Here is a 23,252-nt window from a genome sequence, read left to right on the forward strand (position 1 = left end):
TACTACTTACCTTTTCACCATTTTAGATCATTCACTGCATTTCAACTGATTAAATTGGAAGAAAAACTGAGAAAACTGAGGTGTTCTAAAAATTCTGACCTTTTCTGTGTGTGTGTGTGTATTATATATATATACAGTGGGTATGGAAAGTATTCAGACCCCCTTTAATTTTTCCCTTTTTGTTATATTGCAGCCATTTGCTAAAATCATTTAAATTAATTTTTTCCTCATTAATGTACACACAGCACCCCATATTGACAGATAAAAAAAAGAATTTTTGAAATTGTTGCAGATTTATTAAAAAAGAAAAGCTGAAATATCACATGGTCCTAAGTATTCAGACCCTTTGCTGTGACACTCATATATTTAACTCAGGTGCTTTCCATTTCTTCTGACCATCCTTGAGATCACCTTCATTTGAGTCCAGCTGTGTTTGATTATACTGATTGGACTTGATTAGGAAAGCCACATACCTGTCTATATAAGACCTTACGGCTCACAATGCGTGTCAGAGCAAATGAGATTCATGAGGTCAAAGGAATTGCCTGAAGCGCTCAGAGACAGAATTGTGGCAAGGCACAGATCTGGCCAAGGTTAAGGTTCCCAAGAGCACAGTGGCCTCCATAATCCTTAACTGGAAGACGTTTGGGACGACCATAACCCTTCCTAGAGCTGGCCGTCCGGCCAAGCTGAGCTACCGGGAGAGAAGAGCCTTGGTGAGAGAGGTAAAGAAGAACCCAAAGATCACTTTGGCTGAGCTCCAGAGATGCAGTCAGGAGATGTGAGAAAGGTATTGAAAGTCACCCATCACTGCAGCCCTCCACCAGTCAGGGCTTTATGGCAAAGTGGCCTGTCGGAAGCCTCTCCTCAGTGCAAGACACATGACAACCCACATGGAGTTTGCTAAAAGACACATGAAGGACTCTAAGATGGTGAGAAATAAGATTCTCTGGTCTGATGAGACCAAAATAGAACATTTTGGCCTTAATTCTAACGGTATGTGTGGAGACAACCAGGCACTGCTCATCACTTGTCCAATACAGTCCCCACAGTGAAGCATGGCGGTGGCAGCATCATGCTGTGGTGGTGTTCTTCTGCTGCAGGGACAGGACGACTGGTTGCAATCGAGGGAAAGATGAATGCCGCCAAGTACAAGGATATCCTGGACAAAATTCTTCTCCAGAGTGCTAAGGACCTCAGACTGGGCCGAAGGTTTACCTTCCAACAAGACAATGACCCTAAGCACACAGCCAAAATAACGAAGGAGTGGCTTCACAACAACTCTGTGACTGTTCTTGAATGGCCCAGCCAGAGCCCTGACTTAAACCCAATTGAGCATCTCTGGAGAGACCTAAAATGGTTGTCCACCAACGTTTACCATCCAACCTGACAGAACTGGAGAGGATCTGCAAGGAGGAATGGCAGAGGATCCCCAAATCCAGGTGTGAAAAACTTCTTGCATCTTTCCCAAGAAGACTCATGGCTGTATTAGCTCAAAAGGGTGCTTCTACTAAATACTGAGCAAAGGGTCTGTATACTTAGGACCATGTGATATTTCAGTTTTTCTTTTTTTATAAATCTGCAACAATTTCAAAAGTTCTTTTTTTGTCTGTCAATATGGGGTGCTGTGTGTACATTAATGAGGAAATAAATTAATTTAAATGATTTTAGCAAATGGCTACAATATAACAAAGAGTGAAAAATTGAAGGGGGTCTGAATACTTTCCGTCATCGTTTTGAAATGGTTCAGAAATGTTAAGTAAATAGTAACGATTTGAGATGTAACAAGATTTAAGCTTAGAATTGAACTTTTCTTAGCATTAATTTTCCCTTTTTTTGCTGTTTTAATTTCCCTTTTTTGTGTGTAATCTGTCTTACTTTAAAACTTAACTAAACTTTCAAAAATGAAGATATTTTGTCTGTGGAATCATTTCTGCGCATCAGGCTTTTGTTGAATCCCATTTTTTTTGAGTTGAAGCTGCAGAACTTTGGTAATTTTGGGAAAACGCAGCTACATTTCGTCAGTATATATATATATATATATATATATATATATATATATATATATATATATATATACTGTATATATATATATACTGTATATATATATACAGTATATATATATATATATATACTGTATATATATATATATATATATATATATATATATATATATATATACACACTGTATATACAGGTATATACTTGCTGTCCCCCGCTGCTCCACCTGTATAGTAGTGACACAGGACAAACTTTAAAAATCTTTTTTTTTTTTTTAAAAAAAAAAGTAATAATTTGTATTGAGAAGAATTCGATAGTTTTCGTATCCGAGAGATATAGAATATTTTTTGTTTTGCCATCAGGGGTGAAAATGTAGCTGTGATCTTTTTGCCAAAAATATGAACATTTGGAAAGGGATCTCTGGCCAAGTGGAAGGTAGGTGCGCTCCAACCTCAAATGTTGGAATTGTATGTAATTGCGTTTGGCTCTGACAGGAAAGCGTCCCCTGCATGGGGAGAAGAGCATGTTGCCGTGATATCTCTGCCAATGAGCAGCTACCCTCTAAAACACACGTAGCTGTGATATCTCTCTAAAAAACGTCAAATGTTACTCTTTAACAATCTCTTGATGATAATGTCTGCTGAGCAAACGGGTATCGCTAGCTAAGTGAAGGCAAGGTAAGCTCCAACACGTGGCGTGAGGTAGAGCTACTTGAACGAAGGTTGGCGCATGAGTGAGGATGGCTCCAACCGGCTCCCTACTCCTGAGGTCCCACCTCCCCCTTCCCTCGGCCTGCAGCCTGTCTCTTGGATTTTCGCAAATAAATCGGTGTTGCAACTGAACTATGATACTTAGCACTATGAGAGAAGTTGCAAAGTCAACTGGAATATTCAAGCAAAGTAGTTCTCTTGCGAAAAGTGGACAGACAGATGTTAGATATATATATATATATATATATACTAATAAATGGCAAAGCCCTCACTGACTGACTGACTCATCACTAATTCTCCAACTTGCCATGTAGGTAGAAGGCTGAAATTTGGCAGGCTCATTCCTTACAGCTTCCTTACAAAAGTTGGACAGGTTTCATTTCGAAATTCTACGCATAATGGTCATAACTAGAAGATATTTGTTTCCATTTATTGTAATGGAGTTGAGCTCGAAAGCCGTGGGGGGGGCGGAGTTCCTTGTGACATCATCACGCCTCCCACGTAATTACGCAGTACGTAGAAAACCTGGAAGAGCTCCAAAAAGCGCTTAAGAAAACATGCATTATATAATTAAGAAGGCAGGGAAACAATTAGAAGCGAACGAGTGACATATAAAACCATATTCAGCGGCTAACGTGAACTGACGCAGTGCGCAGACAAAAAGCAACAGTTCCAAAGAGTGCTGAACAAAAACCAAATTACACTGCTACGCTCAAATAGATAAACCACATGCCGTGGCGCAATAGTCGAGCCTCTAGCACTGACGTCCGAGGTTCGATTCCCGAGAGGGGATGCACTGAGTATGTACGCACGCATTTTTATTCATTTTACCTTCGCATCCCCTTGGTTTGAGACGTATGAAAAAATATGCGGTTAACACAGAAAGACAAATCACCAATTGAAGCTTTATGAATAACTAGCAAAATACCCGCGCTTCGCAGCGGAGAAGTAGTGTGTTAAAGAAGCAATGAAAAAGAAAAGGAAACATTTTGAAAATAACGTAACATGAATGTCAATGTAATTGTTTTGTCACTGTTGTGAGTGATGAGTGTTGTTGTCATATATATATATATATATATATATATATATATATTTACACACACACACATAAACATATATATATACATATATATATATATACATACACACACACATATATAAACATATATATACATATACATACATATCTACATATATACACACACAGCTATTTCAGATCAGTGCAATACGCTGCTTGTTAAAATGGATAACTCCCGCTCTTACGCAAGTCTGCGTGGATATTATGAACTATCGATTTGTTCAAGTTCTATTTAAATTTTAAATAGAAGGAATTTTTATTTAGTCGACAGAAATATCTTTGGTAGGAATGGTAAAACAGACAGGAATATTATTCCTGAATAAATCAACTCAAACCTTAAACAACTTATAATATTTTGCTCTCCATAAAAATATATCCTGTCTAAATTATACAAGTTAGAAATAAAGTAAACATTAAAAGAACAAACATTCAAATTTCTTTACTCTTATGTAATTTTATATAAAAATAAACTTAGATTTTAAATATCCCAAAAGATTTTGCTCTCCATAAAAATATATCCTGTCAAAATTATACAAATTCAAATATGAACATGCTGCATAACAAAACCTGGAAATATAAATAAAATGTGTTCCTTTCAGCAATAACAAATCAAATCATTCAGTTGTCTTTGCTCATATGTCATTTTAGAGCTGGACGCCTGGCATCTTTTTTGGCAACAAGTTCGTTTCTGTTTGGTGTGAGGTTCTGTGTTGTGGAGATTCTCAGGATGGATTGCAGGTGCTCATCAGTGAGGCGACTCCTGTGTGCTGTTTTGTTAGTCTTTATCACTGAGAAGAGCTTCTCACACAGATATGTGCTACCAAACATGCACAAGGTTCGAGCCGCATGTAGACGGACTTTTTGTTCTTCAAAGTCACCAAAGCGCCGTGCAAACTCAGTGCGCAGTGCAGTTTATCAGCAAAGTGCGATTTGGGAACACCGTAGTGACGACTTGGTTTAACATTACTTGGCAACAGGGAAAGTGGTGCAAGGTGCACTGGTGCATTTGTGTCTCCCATAAAAGCAGCTTCACTTGAAATCACTTTGTGATTGTGCACGGTAAAACGTCCGCTGAAGTGTCAGCATTCTTATTTAATTATTCTGCTTTCTGTATCTTCTGCATTGCATTCAGGTTACCCTGATGTTTTGTCTCATAGTGCCGCCTTAGATTAAATTCTGTAATTACAGCCACATTAGCTCCACAAATGAGACACACGGGTTCAGTAAACATATACTCAGCCTCCCATCGGTTTTAAAGGCTCTATTTTCAGAATCAACTTTTCTCTCAGCATCGTGTGAGCTAGCTTCGCAATAACTTGCAGCATCATAAGCTAGACTTGATTAACGCGTAAGTGTTCGCAAGGCAGCTGAAGCGCTGCATTATGGGATCTGTAGTTTATTGTGTTACCAGCGCTTCATATACCTGGGCCATTAATAACAATAATACAGTATATAAAATGATCTCGGGCCGGATATAATTACACGCCGGGCGGATGTGGCCCGTGGCCCTTGAGTTTGACAAATATGGACTAAATAGAACTTGAAAAGATATATTTTTGAAATGTGATCGCAATTCAGATAGAGTTGACGCCAAGACTACAGCCTGCATCCTCCCTCGCTCTTACTTTTTACCGCTCATCTAATGAATACACTGAGTATGGCTTTACCAAAACAATCATTGATGGCTAATAAAGTATCCATTATTCGAGTATGTAGATCGGGATATATATATACATATATATATACCCGCGTATCGCAGCGGAGAAGTAGTGTGTTAAAAAGCTAAAAAAAGAAAAGGGAACATTTTAAAAATAACGTAACATGACTGTCAATATACAGTATTTGTTTTGTGAGTGTTACTGAGTGTTGCTGTCATCAAGGATTTGATTATCATTATTTCTTTCAATCAGGTTCGTATTTGTAGGATGTGTTGTGTTCAAGTTACATTCCGTGTTTGTCAATCGCTGTAAAGATGACAGGTTTCTTTCATCGATTCGCTTCTTACTGCATCAATAAACAGCTCGCCTTCTTCTTTATCTGAGACCTGACACACTGCATGCACGGGTTTTTTACACTGTCTTCCTTTAGCGGACATTGACTTTTTCCACCGTGTGCTTTGTTTCCGCAGTAGCTGGATTTATGAATATGCTTATCAGACGCTTCATATTTTTGCTGCCTTTTCAATTGTGTAATTCGGTTTTGTTCAGCTTTTGGAACTGTTGCTTTTATCTGTGCACTCGCCAGTTCACGGAGCCGCCGGTGTACATGCATCGAAGGTTCCCAGCTGTGCTGGTGCCATCTCGCTATGTCCATGGCTGTATTTAATGTTACCTTAGTCCTGGCACTTAAAACTTTCTCTCGCAGTTTCGCTGAGTTTGTGTCAAACACCACCCTGACCATCTCATCTTCCTCTCCATAAGCACAGTCCTTCACCCGTGAATATTTAGTGGAGTTTGCTATTGATTGCCGCTGACGGACGGCCTTATATGGGCAGGCACTAAATTACAAACGCCAGCGCAGCCTGTCTATGAACTTAATTTAAAGTGTAGGTTTACATGTGCTTTGTTTCAAGTAGCAGAACTCATGAATATGGTTGTATATGTCACTCGCTCGCTTCTTATTGTTTCGCTGCCTTCTCAATTATATAATGCATGTTTTCTTCAGCGCTTTTTGGAGGTCTTCCTGGTTTTCTATGTACTGCGTGATTACGTGGGAGGCGTGATGATGTCACACGAAACTCCGCCCCCACGGCGTTCAAGCTCATCTCCATTACAGTAAATGGAGAAAACAGCTTCCAGTTATGACCATTACGCGTAGAATTTCGATATAAAACCTGCCCAACTTTTGTAAGGAAGCTGTAAGGAATGAACCTGCCAAATTTCAGCCTTCCACCCACACGGGAAGTTGGAGAATTAGTGATGAGTGAGGTGAGTGAGTGAGTGAGTGAGTGAGTGAGTGAGTGAGTGAGTGAGTGAGTGAGTGAGTGAGTGAGTGGTGAGTGAGTGAGTGAGTGAGTGAGTGAGTGAGTGAGTGAGTGAGTGAGTGAGTAAGTGAGTGAGGGAGGGAGGGAGGGAGGGAGGGAGGGAGGGAGGGAGGGAGGGCTTTGCCTTTTATTAGTATAGATGCACAGAGTTCCAGTCATGGGGCACACATTAGCTATGTAAAGAACTGGCAGCGTGAGACTGTGGTATAGCGGCTCCACAGCTCAGATTAAAAAGGCCAGTTCACTTTAAATAGATAATCGGCGCACTTGTGGCTTAAAGAAGGGGGCATGTTAGTGTGGCCGGAGCGGTTCCCGGGCTCATCCGTGATTGAAGCCAGGAGCTGCTAATTACCACACCATGAACCACGTCCTCGTAATAAATAGGAGAAGCGTGAGGTGGAAAGAAAGAAAAAAGGAGCTGTATTTGGTTGGTGTAGCCCCAATGATTACTGCTGTTTTAGTCTTGTTTTAATCATTTGGGATTTTATCTTTTTATGGATTATTTATTTAATGAACATTTGACTGCACTATTTATTTGGACACTTTTACTGTAGATTTTGGTTTGTTTCTAATAAAAGCACTTTTGCACTTTTTTGCACCACCCCCCCTTACTTTGTTGTATCTCACTGTCCAGCTCATTGGTGACATTACAAACAGTGTTGGGTTTGTGAGCTACCAAACTGGAGACGGGAGCCTAGAGCAGAACCCACATTGTCACAGAGACTAGCACGTTCCATTGTTTGAAGATGCAGCTCGAGGTATAACTGGAGAGTCTTTTTTTGTTTCTGATCTTTGTGCAGATGCTTTGTACCTTTTTTTCAATGAAGAAGATAGAAACACCTTGTAAATGGTAACAAGCAGAGAGGTGGTTCTGAGGCTAAGGATTTGTTGTGGTACCTAGTAGGTTGCTGGTTCAAATCCCATTACTTCCAGAAGGGATTTTACTCTGTTAGGCTTTTGAGCAAGGCCCTGTTTTGTCTTGGTAGAGTAATATTTTGCTCTACTTTCCCCTTTTGTATTATTAATAAGTAGACTTTATCAGAATGCCTCAAATCTTACAGACTTACCACTGTTTTTAAGGTATTATAGTATAGAACTTCTCCCCACCTTCCCTCCTACATCTATAACCTCAGGCAGTTAGGTGTAGTAAAAGACAAGCAGGAGTTAAGTTACAATTTAAACAATGTATTATTGATCATATTCATAAATAATAACAATATGCAAAGTACATTTGAATATTGGAAACTATACAACCTGATTGTGATGTGTAGTTTCAGGCGGCACACAGACTTGTTAGCTACTTAAAATGTCTCTGCTTAAGGCATCATTTGTAGTCAGCTTTCTTCAGAACAGGCCGCCTGCCTGTTTCAATATGGCTACCGAGCTGTGCTCTTCATTGTGTTGTCCTTTCAGTTCATGGTGTGAGATGGTCATTCATCAGTTTGGTAACAGAGAGAGTGAGGTTAAGCAAGCAAATTTATAGATTCTCTGTCCAACCCCAAGAGCCAATAGGACGTCATGGTACTTAAAGGCTTCTGATACAAGCCAGCTCCAATCAGGCATACTTCAGACCAATGGGGGGATAGAACATCTTCACACCTGCCACCCCCCAAAACCATGTATTAAGGTAAAGCCTGGCTTTGTGTGGGGGAATGAAAGACTTTAGCTGAGAAACACTTGCCAAACTGGTTTAAGGCACCCCCTACAAACTCTGTCGTAAAATTCAAAGAGACCCATTCCTTTGGGGGGGTCGTGTCTGGGGTTCTTAAACCTTCAAACCATTGCTGTTATCAATATATGCAAAATCTCACATCACAACAGGCCCATAATCTGAAAATTGCTCCAGAGCACTGTACAATGGCACACCTTATGTTCTGACCTCCAAAAGTCATGAGGTAGAATATTTCTCCTCAGTGATAAATAAAGTATATAAAAAATATTTTGCTATTATTATTATTTCACTGGGTCTTGTGTGTTTTCTTTCTTCTTGGTGGGAGGGCTTCTCTAAAGCTTGTTTAGGATCTAGCTCCAGCATATGTCCTAAAATATAAATTTGCCATGCAGCTGGCAGTGCACAGGGGATCAGTGTTATATATCTGATAGCCAGTATCGTAAATATTTATACTTCATTGGAAAGGTGAGAAACTCAGCTATACAATGATATTGAGACTTTTATTGTATGTGGCTCAATGTAGATGGGATCTTTGATAAAATTACATTCACTCAGCTGTGATGTGCTTCTTGCCTTGGCATATACGTGTGCAAATCCCATATTCTAATAATGAAGAAGAGCAATTGGCATGAAAGCTTATAATCTATTTGAAAGAAAACACCTTTGGGTATGTAAAAATACCATTATTGCTTTTGAGTCACTTGTACGTTTATTACAACATACACAAGCAACTGTGAAATACAGTGGCGTCCTACTAGCGAAACACCTTAGGCATAAGTGACAACCACACTATGCAAATGTTTACGGCAGAACAGAGAGTCATATGATTAAAGCCATCAAAGATAGTGTAGTGAATACAGTATGTTCGTATGTCTGGGGTCTGGCAGTTAACAGTGTGTGAAGACAGGCTGTTCTTGCATCTAAGGATGTTGGATTGTTAACAGCAGTCAGAATGAAGTGTAAGCACTCTTGTGGCAGGCAGTTGGGACTTAAACATTGGACGACTGGCTTAGCCATTGAGTAATTTTCCATTTTTTAGCTTTGAAAATCTCCCATGTTTCCTGAACAGTATACAGTGGAACCTCGGTTTGCAAGTAACTTGGTTTACGGGTGTTTTGCAAGACGAGCTAAATTTTTTAATAAATTTTGACTTGATAAACGAGCGATGTCTTGCAATACGAGTAGTATGGATACACTTTTATCTGCTAAACGTCATGTGATCACAACTGAGCAGATTGTTTGCACGTCTCTCTCTCCTTATCTCTCGCTTGCCGCGCGCGTCTCTCTCTCTCTCTCTCTCTCTCCCCCTCTCCCTCCTTATCTCGCTTGCGCGCGCGTCTCTCTCTCTCTCTCTCTCTCTCTCTTGAGGGCAATCATCGTCGCCTATTCTCCATCTGAGTCTGCGTGCCTCACTCATATAGTCAACAGCCGTACGAGCGTATACTGTTTACTACAGCATTGTGACTGTATGTGCATGTGCACATGTATGCTGTGAAGTGTGAGTCCCCATCTTGTGCCCCAAAACACGAAGCTGAGTATCAGTACTTTAACAACACCAGCTTTATTCAGCTTGAAACAGCAACAGTGCGCTTATTTATTGTAGCGGGCAGGCACTTAAAGCATGTCCGCGATCTTTTTGGAAACGCTTATACGGCGAACTGCTACAGCACTGGGAGACTGCGATTGCTTTGGGACACTCTTCGCGTGTCGTCCCATTGGGTGGAATCCTACAAGAGTTTAGAAACTCACTCACACCAGCCATGATTCTTTTTAAAGGTAAAGTACAGGTTAATTTGTTTTATGTATTTTTAGTTTATATTTTGTATTGATCATTTTTATATGAATAGTTTTGGGTTGTGGAACGAATCATCTGAGTTTCTATTATTTATGGGGAAATTCACTTTGATATACGAGTGCTTTGGACTGCAAGCATGTTTCCAGAACGAATTATGCTCGCAAACCGAGGTTCCACTGTATTTGGGATCTTTATCTTGTTGTAGGATGAAGCAATGTCCATGGAGTTTAGAGGCATTTATGGGATGATAATATGCAGATATGTTTCTGTTTATCTCAGAATTCACTGTGCAACTGCCATCAGCAGTTACATTATCAGTGAAGATAAGTACGCCAATACGTGCCCAAGACATAACACCTTAGACACCATGTTTAGCAGATAAAGTGGGCATTCTTTGTATCTTGGTCAGTTCCTTTTCGTCTCCTTACTTTGCTCTTGCCATCACTCTCGCCTGTCCACCTTTTTCCAGAATTCTGCAGGATCTTTTAAGTACTGTTTTATAAACTATTATCTGGCCATCTTGTGTTTGTGGCTAACTAGTGGTTTGCATATTGCAGTGTGGCCTTCTGAGAATGATAGTCTCTGACACATAAACTTCTTCCTCTTGAAGACTGTTTCTGATCTGTCAAAACAGGCATTTGGGGCTATTTCTTTACCATAGTGAGGATTCTCCTGTCATCAGCAATGCGAGGTATTCCATGGAATACCAGTCCCTTTGCGAATACTGAGCTCACCAGTGCATTCTTTCTTCTTAAGGTATTCCAGACAGGTGATTTAAGTAATCTTGAGGTCTTACCATTGTCTGTAATGATTTTATTCTTGCAAGAACAGTCCTTGGATGGCACTTAAAGTTTTAATAGTTAGTTTACATTTTCATTCTTCCCTATGGTTATATGTTTTGCTTAGTGGCTGAAAAAATAATATGACAGATACATGCGATTGAAATGTGGTTAAATTGCATGGTTGCTGGGCTCATTGTCTGAGGTAATATGATGATATATAGGAGGACAGTGGAATACAACTTCTACTTCTGCAGATCAAGAAGACTCAGTTGAGGCAGTTTGGACACGTATTTAGAATGTTCCCTTGGTGTCTCCCATGGTGGGTGTACAAAGGAGGACTCACTGAGCTCCAATAAAATGAAGATGCGGGACATGCTGGAGGGATAATAATCTCAGTTGTCTTGATAGTGTTAGAGAATTCCATTGGTATTGGAGAAATTTACTGAGGACAGTGTGACCAGAGCAGCCTAGCTTAGCACGTTTCCACCGCTATCCTCATTAGATTAATTGGAGTAAAGTTGATTATAATGATGGAGTAATTGTTGACTGCATTCTGAAAGTTTGCATGTCTGTATTTTTTTTCATATCATGACTTCTGCTACAAAACAAATATATACAGTATTTAAAAAAAGGGTGAGTGATAAAATGAGTTCAGCAAGTTGAAAAAGAAAAAAAAACTTTAAACTGACTTTCCCATATAATGCTTTATAATGAATCGATAAAACAAATGTTATTTTATATGAGATTAATACAAACGTTCTTTCAAGTGGACAGAGTGAAAGTGAGAAGTTTTATGGATTATACAGTACAAGGGAATATTATTTGGTTCCTACCTAAGAATCTTTATCTGTTTATTAACACTTTAACAAATAAAAAAAATCAGTTAAACAAGCAGCTGTAGTTTAAGTATTTTTCAGAATATTTTGTACTGGAGTATTGAATGGAACTATACAAGGGGAACCCCAGGTTTAAACCAGCTTCCATGTGGAAAGAGTGAGGTCAGCAGAGCTATTGAATGTGCAGATCCTGTGTGCTGCTGAGAGATCACTGATCCGTGCATTCCTGGCTGGCTGAATGACTCGCCTCATTTCACCTGCTGAAAAACTGACTCTCTCTCTCTCCCTCCCTCCCTCCATCTACTCTCTAAACATATGATGTCAGAAATCTGTGAGCTGTCCAACAAGTAGGCCACTGATTTCACACTAGCTTTAGCTTAGTTTTACATGAATATGCTGAAGTTTTTTTTTTTAAATTTATTACTCACGGGTATCCTGTCACAATTTATGTTCATTTGATCATAAGTTTTAATACTTAATGTCTAATGGATATTTATAATACATTTGAACTGTATTTGTCAAAATTATTAAACTGTGAAAGACTTAATATACTGTATGGTGAAGCTTTCTGCCATTTTGTTTGTCTATGTATGCCCTTTGATGCTATATATTACTATGTGAGCTTTTACTTTCTATTTGCTATATTTTGCATAATGATTGTCCTTATCTTGTATCAGTTATTTACTTCCTTTCTTTTGATCTTCATTCTATCAAATAGCAAGAGTAAAGACATAACTCTATCAGTGATGATATCAATGACATTTGCAAAATAAAATGAAAATCAATCTGAAAAAAAATTGCTATGATGTTAATAAACTAGGTGTACTAGCTATCTATCTACTAGTATTTTAGGTATGCTATGAAACATTCTACTCTCAGAGACCATTTGTTTTTTAAATATAATAAAAATGTGTAGAGGTGAACAGAAAACAGTAATATTATTACAGTTAATTAAAATGTCTGTTAGACTTCTGTAGTTTCACCAATGAAATTTTTTTTCACTAAATAAATCTTATTAGTAAAGCATGGATGTTTACTCTTGAGATGGACTAGTACACTGTCTACAGCTGGTTGCTACCAAGATGGGATCCTCTCCACTGTGACCCTGATTTAGAATTGGCAAGTTAAAGTTATATAGAGATGGTTCCATTTTTACTTTGATGCTACTACTAATTTAAAGTAACTAAATATGTTCAAAGAATGATGTTCACTTTAAGAACGTATGGAGTTTACTGCACGTAAATTTGCTTAAGCTTCTATTAAGTTTGATTGCAGCATGGTGTGTAATTGTTATCACTTCTACCTCACTAATTCACCTTCTTTCTTTCCTTGATTTGAAACCTGCATATTGTTGATGTCTGTGTAGATTTTGTACATTCTCCTCATGTCTAAATGTATTTTCCTCTCACATCCCTAACGCCATTAAAAGGTTTGGGTTTGGCGGCTTACCACCTATGGATGTATGCCTTATCCTTGACCCTTTTTTTTCTTGCACCATTTGCTCCTAGGATTGGCTACTGCCACTTACCTGATTTGGTTTAAGTTGATGTGACAATATTATGTTATGTATTTGTTGGATTGAACAGTTTAAAATAAATATATTTTTTTGTATTGTGATTTTTATCATTTAACCCCTCATGCACTAAGGGGTTTTTAGCATTATTCAGCCTAAATTACATTCCCAAAAATAAATGGCTGTTACTGGCTTATTATAGTAAAGGAGCTGCAAATTGCAATGGATCAGCGAGTACAGCGCTTTAAATTTAAAAAATTTATATTTTAAGATTAAAAACCTTTGTTTACATCTAAAGTCAACTAAATAAAAGACCAAAAATGTGGTACTTTAGAGATTTCCCCCCAAAAAACTGGATTTTTCAGTACATAACCAAGACCCAGTCTGTCAGCTATCATTATACCTGGTGTAGATGTCATATCCCATAGCATTGCAAATTATACTTTTTGGCCCAAGGTGTCCCATTTTGGAAACATTTAGTCTCTTGCACCTAAACAATCTCTCAAAACAAGTATTGCAATTGCAGTGTATATATATATATATATATATATATATATATATATATATATATACAGTGGTGTGAAAAACTATTTACCCCCTTCCTGATTACTTATTCTTTTGCATGTTTGTCACACAAAATGTTTCTGATCATCAAACACATTTAACCATTAGTCAAATATAACACAAGTAAACACAAAATGCAGTTTTAAAATGATGGTTTTATTATTTAGGGAGAAAAAATCCAAACCTACATGGCCCTGTGTGAAAAAGTAATTGCCCCCTGAACCTAATAACTGATTGGGCCACCCTTAGCAGCAATAGCTGCAATCAAGCGTTTGCGATAACTTGCAATGAGTCTTTTACAGCGCTCTGGAGGAATTTTGGCCCACTCATCTTTGCAGAATTGTTGTAATTCAGCTTTATTTGAGGGTTTTCTAGCATAAACCGCCTTTTTAAGGTCATGCCATAGCATCTCAATTGGATTCAGGTCAGGACTTTGACTAGGCCACTCCAAAGTCTTCATTTTGTTTGTCTTCAGGCATTCAGAGGTGGATTTGCTGGTGTGTTTTGGGTCATTGTCCTTTGCAGCACCCAAGATCGCTTCAGCTTGAGTTGACAAACAGATGGCGGACATTCTCCTTCAGGATTTTTTGGTAGACAGTAGAATTCATGGTTCCATCTATCACAGCAAGCCTTCCAGGTCCTGAAGCAGCAAAACAACCCCAGACCATCACACTACCACCACCATATTTTACGGTTGGTATGATGTTCTTTTTCTGAAATGCTGTATTCCTTTTATGCCAGATGTAACGGGACATTTGCCTTCCAAAAAGTTCAACTTTTGTCTCATCCGTCCACAAGGTATTTTCCCAAAAGTCTTGGCAATCATTGAGATGTTTCTTAGCAAAATTGAGACGAGCCCTAATGTTCTTTTTGCTTAACAGTGGTTTGCGTCTTGGAAATCTGCCATGCAGGCCGTTTTGCCCAGTCTCTTTCTTATGGTGGAGTGGTGAACACTGACCTTAATTGAGGCAAGTGAGGCCTGCAGTTCTTTAGACGGTTGTCCTGGGGTCTTTTGTGACCTCTCGGATCTGTCGTCTCTGCGCTCTTGGGGTAATTTTGGTCGGCCGGCCACTCCTGGGAAGGTTCACCACTGTTCCATGTTTTTGCCATTTGTGGATAATGGCTCTCACTGTGGTTTGTTGGAGTCCCAAAGCTTTAGAAATGGCTTTATAACATTTACCAGACTGATAGATCTCAATTACTTCTGTTCTCATTTGTTCCTGAATTTCTTTGGATCTTGGCATGATGTCTAGCTTTTGAGGTGCTTTTGGTCTACTTCTCTGTGTCAGGCAGCTCCTATTTAAGTGATTTCTTGATTGAAACAGGTGTGGCAGTAATCAGGCCTGGGGTGGCTACGAAATTGAACTCAGGTGTGATACACCACAGTTAGGTTATTTTTTAACAAGGGGGCAATTACTTTTTCACACAGGGCCATGTAGGTTTGGATTTTTTCTCTCCCTAAATAATAAAAACCATCATTTAAAAACTGCATTTTGTGTTTACTTGTGTTATATTTGACTAATGATTAAATGTGTTTGATGATCAGAAACATTTTGTGTGACAAACATGCAAAAGAATAAGAAATCAGGAAGGGGGCAAATAGTTTTTCACACCACTGTATATATATATATATATATATATATATATATATATATATATTTAATTTATTTTAGAAGAAAAGATACATATACACAAACACATCACACATGCATTTATTTATTTTTTTAAATTATTTGTTTTCTGTGTTGATTTAGTTTTACAAAAATGATTGTTACAAATGCACTCTGAATGCAGTGGTCTGCTAATAAGTAGTCCCCACGTTTAAGCATAGATTTGTTAACTTTTTATGTGTGTGTGTCACTGAAACATTTGCAGTGTTTTTATTTAACGACAAAACTGCCAGTACTGATGCCTGTTATTTTCAACTGTGATCAATGCATTAATGTGACATAGGAGCAATTCGCTGTGGCTTCTTAAAGGATTTTTTTTCTCTGCTGTGAAAGTGCACTTAAAGTAGAATTGAATCTGATTTTCACAATGCTCTGAATTTTTAGCAACACAGTTCCTTCAAGGGTTTTTTTTCTGATGTGTACATGCCTAGTGTAGGTGAAGGTCTATGTTGTATGTGTTTTGTGGCATTTTAGTTTTAAAGATACTTTTCTAAGCCAGAAGAAAACTGTAGTATGGATGGATATCATTTTTGCATAAAAACGCTGTTTCAGAATTAAAAGGTAGTAGTGTGGATGTAGTGTTACGCTGTTTTCAGTAGGTACAGTATTCTGTTGGAGAACTAGGGTAATTATAATACATTTAATATGGGGCTTCTCTTAATCTGAATGTGGACACATCATCAGATTTTTCATGCCTTTACTTCTTGTAAAGATCACATCTTAAGTCATGTTTTGCATACCATTATAGCTGTTTAAGGATGAGAGAGAGATTTTCATGTGGTCTGATACTGTATGTTGATTGACTTGTCCTGTGATATTCTGTTTAGGTCAGTCCAAAGGCATGCTTGACGAGTTTTGGGCGCTAGCATTCCTCATATGAAGGCCTAGAAACAGTGTGTATAGAGACAAGTTTTGTTTAACAGACCCTATACTCTACTGTGATGTTTATTTATTCATCAGAGCTAGATGGTCAGAGCAGATGGTAACCAGACATTTAAAACAGAAACAATGGTAAATGCAGTGTAATTTATTACTCTCAACACATATATTTCCAAGAACTCCTACGGCAGAACTGTTTTCAAATCTGTGTGAGACTTTAACTTGAAGAATTTGTATATGCATAGTGTTTATTTTGGCACTTATGAGCCATGCTCTATAATTGCTCCTTTAGCTATGTAATCAGCTTTCCTTAAAAAAAAAACAAAAAAAAAAACCACTTATAAACATAACCAACTAAACAAAGAAACTGGCAACCATATTTCATTGGACTTTACAATGAACAGATAATAAATACATTTGTATGAAGCTTTAAATTTCCATTATATTAAAATTTTAACTACTTTTTTTGTCATTCCTAAAAATAAATAATTTCAAGGGCATAAACAAGGAAATAAATATAATCTAATATTTTCACAATTTATATTCTAGCTTATTTTACTTAAAAGTACAATTAGTCCTACATGTTAGGCATAATTTTCTTGAGGGTAAAAGAACAGACTGTTTAGCCTGGCCACTGAAGAACCTAGGGGAAATGTTTTGCTTAACAATTGCTAAGTAGATTTATTGTCTGTAATATATACATGTAATTTACATATACAATGAAACTGTGAGCTCTTTTTCTTCCTCTCTCTCTAAGGAACAGATTTATACCATACTATAAAAATATAATCATCCAGTTTGGAGTATAAGTCAGTTATACTTTCTAAATCAGATTTGAGATTTTGATAGATACTCAGTATTAAATGTATTTATTACGCAGATGGTTTTATCCTGGTTAAGTCATAAAGATAAGCACCTTTAACATAAATTCGAGGTAATATTAATACTAAAATATGAGTGGTGGTAATATTATTGGAGTCCGTATTAACAAAGTATGTCAAAATCAGAAAGAGGGAAAACAATAACGGGCCAATTCCAATGAAATCCCAAATGCTACAAGTATGTAGTGTACAGAAGAAATTATAACAGATTAAGACACAGGAACAGATTTTTTGTGTCCCCTTTACTAGTTTTATAAGGATGCTAGTAAAGGGAAGGTAAAAAAAAAAAATAAGGAGTGGTATCAGAAATTTTGAAGGCAGTGAAAGTCCTGGAGTTGAATGGCTGACAAACTGGTACAATGTGATTGTTTATAAAGTTGTAAAAGGATGATTCCTGACTGGAAAAGAAGTCCTGTATAAAAGCGAAGTGGTTGATCCAATAGTATGCATCTACTTATATGATAAACATTTTGGAGCAGGTAATGAAATTGATTAAGAAGTGCTGGGGAAAAGAATTAATTATTAAATGAAAGTTAATAAAATACAGTTTAGTTATATGACTGGGAAGGGAACAAAAGATGAGATATTTGTTGACTGTCAAATGCAAGAGGATGATTCCATGTCGAATTATCACACTTTTGGACCACATTGTCACAGATTTTAACTTGGCATGCTGATTTGGTAATATGAGTAACCCATGGAACTGAAATTGCATGAGTCTTGGATCAGTATTAAGGGAGACTTAAGCTAACAAAGTTTGAACTTATTGTTGGGGTATTATGACTTTAACTGGTTATATCTCTCTAAATATAAGTTGCACAGCAATGGTTCTCATGTAGTTGAAAAGCTACTTTGTTATTCCTGAAAATGAAAAACTACCATGTTATGAGTGATTATAATATTAAAAATTGAATAGTTTGAAAAAATTGGTGATTTTTTTTTTAACACTGAAGGTAGCTTATAATTTAATGAACATCCGTAGAAACTTTGGTCTTTGAGTCATTACTGACCTATATTACTTACTAGCAACTTCGCCCTCACTACGCTGCGCGTTGGATAACCACAGTTGAAGGACTCAATCGTAAGGACCTCTCGTCGGGTGTCTCATTGGCATGCTTTTGCCTCTTTCTTTCGCGATCACAGTGTAATCTGTCTTCTCTCTCTGTAGGGATTTCAGTTGCCTTTCGTTGTGCGGCAGAGGCGCTTCGTTGAGCTAATCTGTGTGAATGCTGAGTGTCCGTTTCTTGCGAGTGACTATCACGCATTTGCCTCTTTGCTTCGTGATCACGCTGTAATGTGTTTAGTTGCGTTTCGTTTCGGCATTGTTCCGTAAGGTCTCCTCCGTACAAGTGCACATGGGTAGCTGAAGACGGAAAGGCATAGTGGGCATAGTGAAACACACGAATTGGTGACCAGGGGAACCATCTGACTCAGACGCGGGGCTCGAAATACTCAAGTGCACATGTTATTTATAATTAAATTTTTTTTTTTGTTATGAATTTCCCCAAAAGAGTTGATCCCTGTAAATAGTTAATAGTATATGAACAATATAATCTGTTGTAGTACGGGCGTTAATTAGCGTCACACCTCATAACCTGCATACACCACATGGGTAGGTTGTGGTTTCTGTTTCTTTCTTGATTTTTTTTTCATTTTATTGATTATTTAATAGGCAGAGGGGAGAAGACATTAATGTGACGCTCTGTCTATTTCTTTACTTATGTTTTGAAAATATTTTCGGGAACAGGAAAAATAAAAGTAAAGGGGAAAGAACAGAGGGGGGTAAGCAGGAATTCTGAGAAGGGACGGATTGGGGCTTTTCTACGGGGCGGTTATACACCCAAAAGGAACGTGGACCCGGACACCGCGCTGGGCTTTTATTATATAGATAGGTGGCATTGCATGGTTTCATATCACAGATGGGTGTTTTCATAGCAGCCATATTGACATGAAATAGTATGGCAAGCACAAGTGTAAGTAATTACATTAATTAACATTCCAATTATGCTACACTGAAATTCAACAGAAGTTTCATTAATATTATTAGTGGCACCTGTGCTTGCCAAACTATTTCATGTCAAAATGGCTGCTCTGAAAAGGGCCCATTCCAATGTGGCTAATAAATGCTAATGCTCCACCCTGCATTAATCAGAGGGGAGTAGTGTGTGCAAATCAATCAGATGTAATCAGTCAATAGCAGATGCTGTCAGTTACCTGGTGGAGGTAAAAGCATTGTCCTTGCTGCAGCAGCATACATTTTCATAATGTCTTCATTAGGGGAGTTGTCGATCAGAGATATCGTTGTGACCCTTTCAAATGTCATCTCAAGATGATAACCCATGCTTTAAGAGATGTGCCTGAGACAGCAATACAGGATCACCCAAGTCTCAATTTAAGGTCAGGACAGCGCATCTGCAGAAATTGCTATGTGAAAGTATTAAAACTCTCACCTGAGGAAAAAAGATCTGTTAGTCTGACTCTTCTAGTAGTGACTTAGCAGACTCTCCCAATCCTGAAGTGAGAAGTGCACAGAATGTTGATGTAATAAGTGTAAATATAGATATCGGCATTGTAGTTGTTTTGGAGAAAGCAAGAAAAATTTTCTGTTTAAACTGGCCTCTGTTATAACTTCTAAAGGAGCCTTTCTGACAATAAAGGGAAACATTTATTAAAACTGTGTGATGAGTAGTATACTCTGTGAGATTGATATGTGGCCAATAAAATTAAACCATGAAGCAAAGTTAGAAAGAATAGATATGAGAATGATCAGACAAATCTATGGTATAAGGATACATTGATCAGTTTTTTAAGGGTCAGTAATGGTCACTGATTTTATGTTACTAGTACTGGCCAATTCCAATTTATTTTCTTTATTGTTTTATTTATTTTACACTGAGATTCTACATAACCAGCCATGTAGAAGACCTATGTTCTAAAATTGTATTTTTACAATTAAACTGCAGACCTCAGGTGTTACCTGTTCATTTTTATTAGCAAATTTAAATTCTGTAGGCTTATTGCTTAGTGATCATAAAAATACAAAAATTAATAAAATCCCCATAAAACATACTTTTTAAAACTAACAAAATATGTTCAAAAAATATGTATCCATAGTATACATGCCATAAAAGAAAAGAAAATACTTGCCTTAATTACAATCCACAATTATAATGTTCATGCTTATGAAGAAGACACAAGGCTAACATACTTAACAAGCGTACATTTAAAAAGAACAAATTTGGCTCTTAAGCTAATAAGCCTATTGTTTGCTAAGCTGCTTTATCATTTTTTTTCCTAATTTAGAATATGAGCTGCTTTATTAAATACAGGTTTGCTCACTATTCACACTCTGACAAGGAGTGCCTGTTTTAATTAAAGGACAAAATGAAAACATCTTAACTCATTAAAGGAGTTCCTCTTTTCATTTCTGTTAAAGTCTGTCATTCCTCACCGTGCACAAGACAGCTCCTCAGATTCCCTTTTTCCAATTTATTACTCCACTTTGTTTAGTGTAAAATCCTTCACACTCTCCTATCTTAACTAAACTTAACTAAATTTTTTATTTGCAAGAAGTTCTAACAGTAAAATGATATGTGTGATTCATCTTATACCATAATGCTTAGCATAAAGGAGCGCTACAACTAAATTACTATAAAGCTTAGTAAAGCATATTCTGAAAAAAAATTTGCAGATCATCGACCGGACTAATAGAAAGACTTGATGTGGAGGGGCTAGGTGTTTTGCAGAACAGGAGCAGACTAAGGTGATTTGGGCATGTGGACTAAAAGTGAGAGGATGATTAGAAGTAGTTGTTAACCAAGATGTAAGTAAAATGGAGGAGGCCCAAATATAGACCACAAAGTATGTGTTTGCAGGTGGTGTATGACAATATAAAAATAATGGGTCTCACATCAAAGGGTGCAGAAGACTATGGACAGTGGACGTACAAGATTTTGGGGTAACAAGGTAATATTGTAAATTTTCATTTAAACTATTGATGATAATAATGAGGATGATTACTAGTTTCATAAGAACAAATTATTATAAGTTTGGTACAAGATAATTGAGCATATTATAAATAATGCATTATTTCATATCAAAGTTCATTTCAGCTTCAGCATAATCCTCAGCCCATCTGGAGATCTGTGAAATTAGATAACCCATTATGTTCTACATCTAGAGGGTTAAAGGTTATCCATTGTGTTTACTTAGACACAAAATTAATAAATACAGAAGGTGATATGTTCAGTACCTGTGGCAAAAAGTATTAGTAATAGAAAAAAAAACATGTCTGCTTTTGAGGTCTAAAGAAAATTACTCCATGCACAAAAGTTGGGTCCGAATGCAAATTTTAGTACAGTAAGTAGATATCTCTTAATTTTGGCAAAAGCTTCTTCTCTGTCAAGGGGTAGCAGGACTTCAGGAATTAATAGCTACAGAAAAAGGTATCCCATCATCTCTTACCATGACACATTCTGTTTGATCTTGAGAAATTATGACTGAAATATTATAATTCTCCATCATTTAAACATCCAAGATATAGAAGCCATCTTAGTCCATATTCCAATATCAAAACTGCCATTAGCCTCATTTTCTTTGTAGCCATCTTCTTTTTCGATGTTGGCATAATTTTATTGTTAAATCTCAATAAATATTAATTAGAAGCAAAAGTAGAACTAAACACTGCTGTATGTGTTTTCTCTGTTTTTATTTATTTAAGTGACTCATATTTTTTGTCTTTGAAAACATTTTAGATAAAGATCATTATACAGTGGTGTGAAAAACTATTTGCCCCCTTCCTGATTTCTTATTCTTTTGCATGTTTGTCACACAAAATGTTTCTGATCATCAAACACATTTAACCATTAGTCAAATATAACACAAGTAAACACAAAATGCAGTTTTTAAATGATGGTTTTTATTATTTAGGGAGAAAAAAAATCCAAACCTACATTACCCTGTGTGAAAAAGTAATTGCCCCCTGAACCTAATAACTGGTTGGGCCACCCTTAGCAGCAATAACTGCAATCAAGCGTTTGCGATAACTTGCAATGAGTCTTTTACAGCGCTCTGGAGGAATTTTGGCCCACTCATCTTTGCAGAATTGTTGTAATTCAGCTTTATTTGAGGGTTTTCTAGCATGAACAGCCGTTTTAAGGTCATGCCATAGCATCTCAATTGGATTCAGGTCAGGACTTTGACTAGGCCACTCCAAAGTCTTCATTTTGTTTTTCTTCAGCCATTCAGAGGTGGATTTGCTGGTGTGTTTTGGGTCATTGTCCTGTTGCAGCACCCAAGATCGCTTCAGCTTGAGTTGGCGAACAGATGGCCGGACATTCTCCTTCAGGATTTTTTTGTAGACAGTAGAATTCATGGTTCCATCTATCACAGCAAGCCTTCCAGGTCCTGAAGCAGCAAAACAACCCCAGACCATCACACTACCACCACCATATTTTACTGTTGGTATGATGTTCTTTTTCTGAAATGCTGTGTTCCTTTTACGCCAGATGTAACGGGACGTTTGCCTTCCAAAAAGTTTAACTTTTGTCTCATCAGTCCACAAGGTATTTTCCCAAAAGTCTTGGCAATCATTGAGATGTTTCTTAGCAAAATTGAGACGAGCCCTAATGATCTTTTTGCTTAACAGTGGTTTGCGTCTTGGAAATCTGCCATGCAGGCCGTTTTTGCCCAGTCTCTTTCTTATGGTGGAGTCGTGAACACTGACCTTAATTGAGGCAAGTGAGGCCTACAGTTGTTTAGACGTTGTCCTGGGGTCTTTTGTGACCTCTCGGATGAGTCGTCTCTGCGCTCTTGGGTAATTTTGGTCGGCCGGCCACTCCTGGGAAGGTTCACCACTGTTCCATGTTTTTGCCATTTGTGGATAATGG

At 37.6% G+C, this 23,252-nt stretch overlaps 1 protein-coding gene across 1 annotated transcript in view; it reads left to right on the top strand.

Moving 5' to 3' along the window:
• Window positions 1-23,252, top strand: part of eif2b3 (eukaryotic translation initiation factor 2B, subunit 3 gamma) — a 156,405-nt gene that overhangs the window by 35,182 nt on the left and 97,971 nt on the right. The window lies entirely within an intron of this gene.

This window comes from Polypterus senegalus, chromosome 14 (genome assembly GCF_016835505.1).
Source record: "Polypterus senegalus isolate Bchr_013 chromosome 14, ASM1683550v1, whole genome shotgun sequence".
NCBI classification, from domain to species: domain Eukaryota; kingdom Metazoa; phylum Chordata; class Cladistia; order Polypteriformes; family Polypteridae; genus Polypterus; species Polypterus senegalus.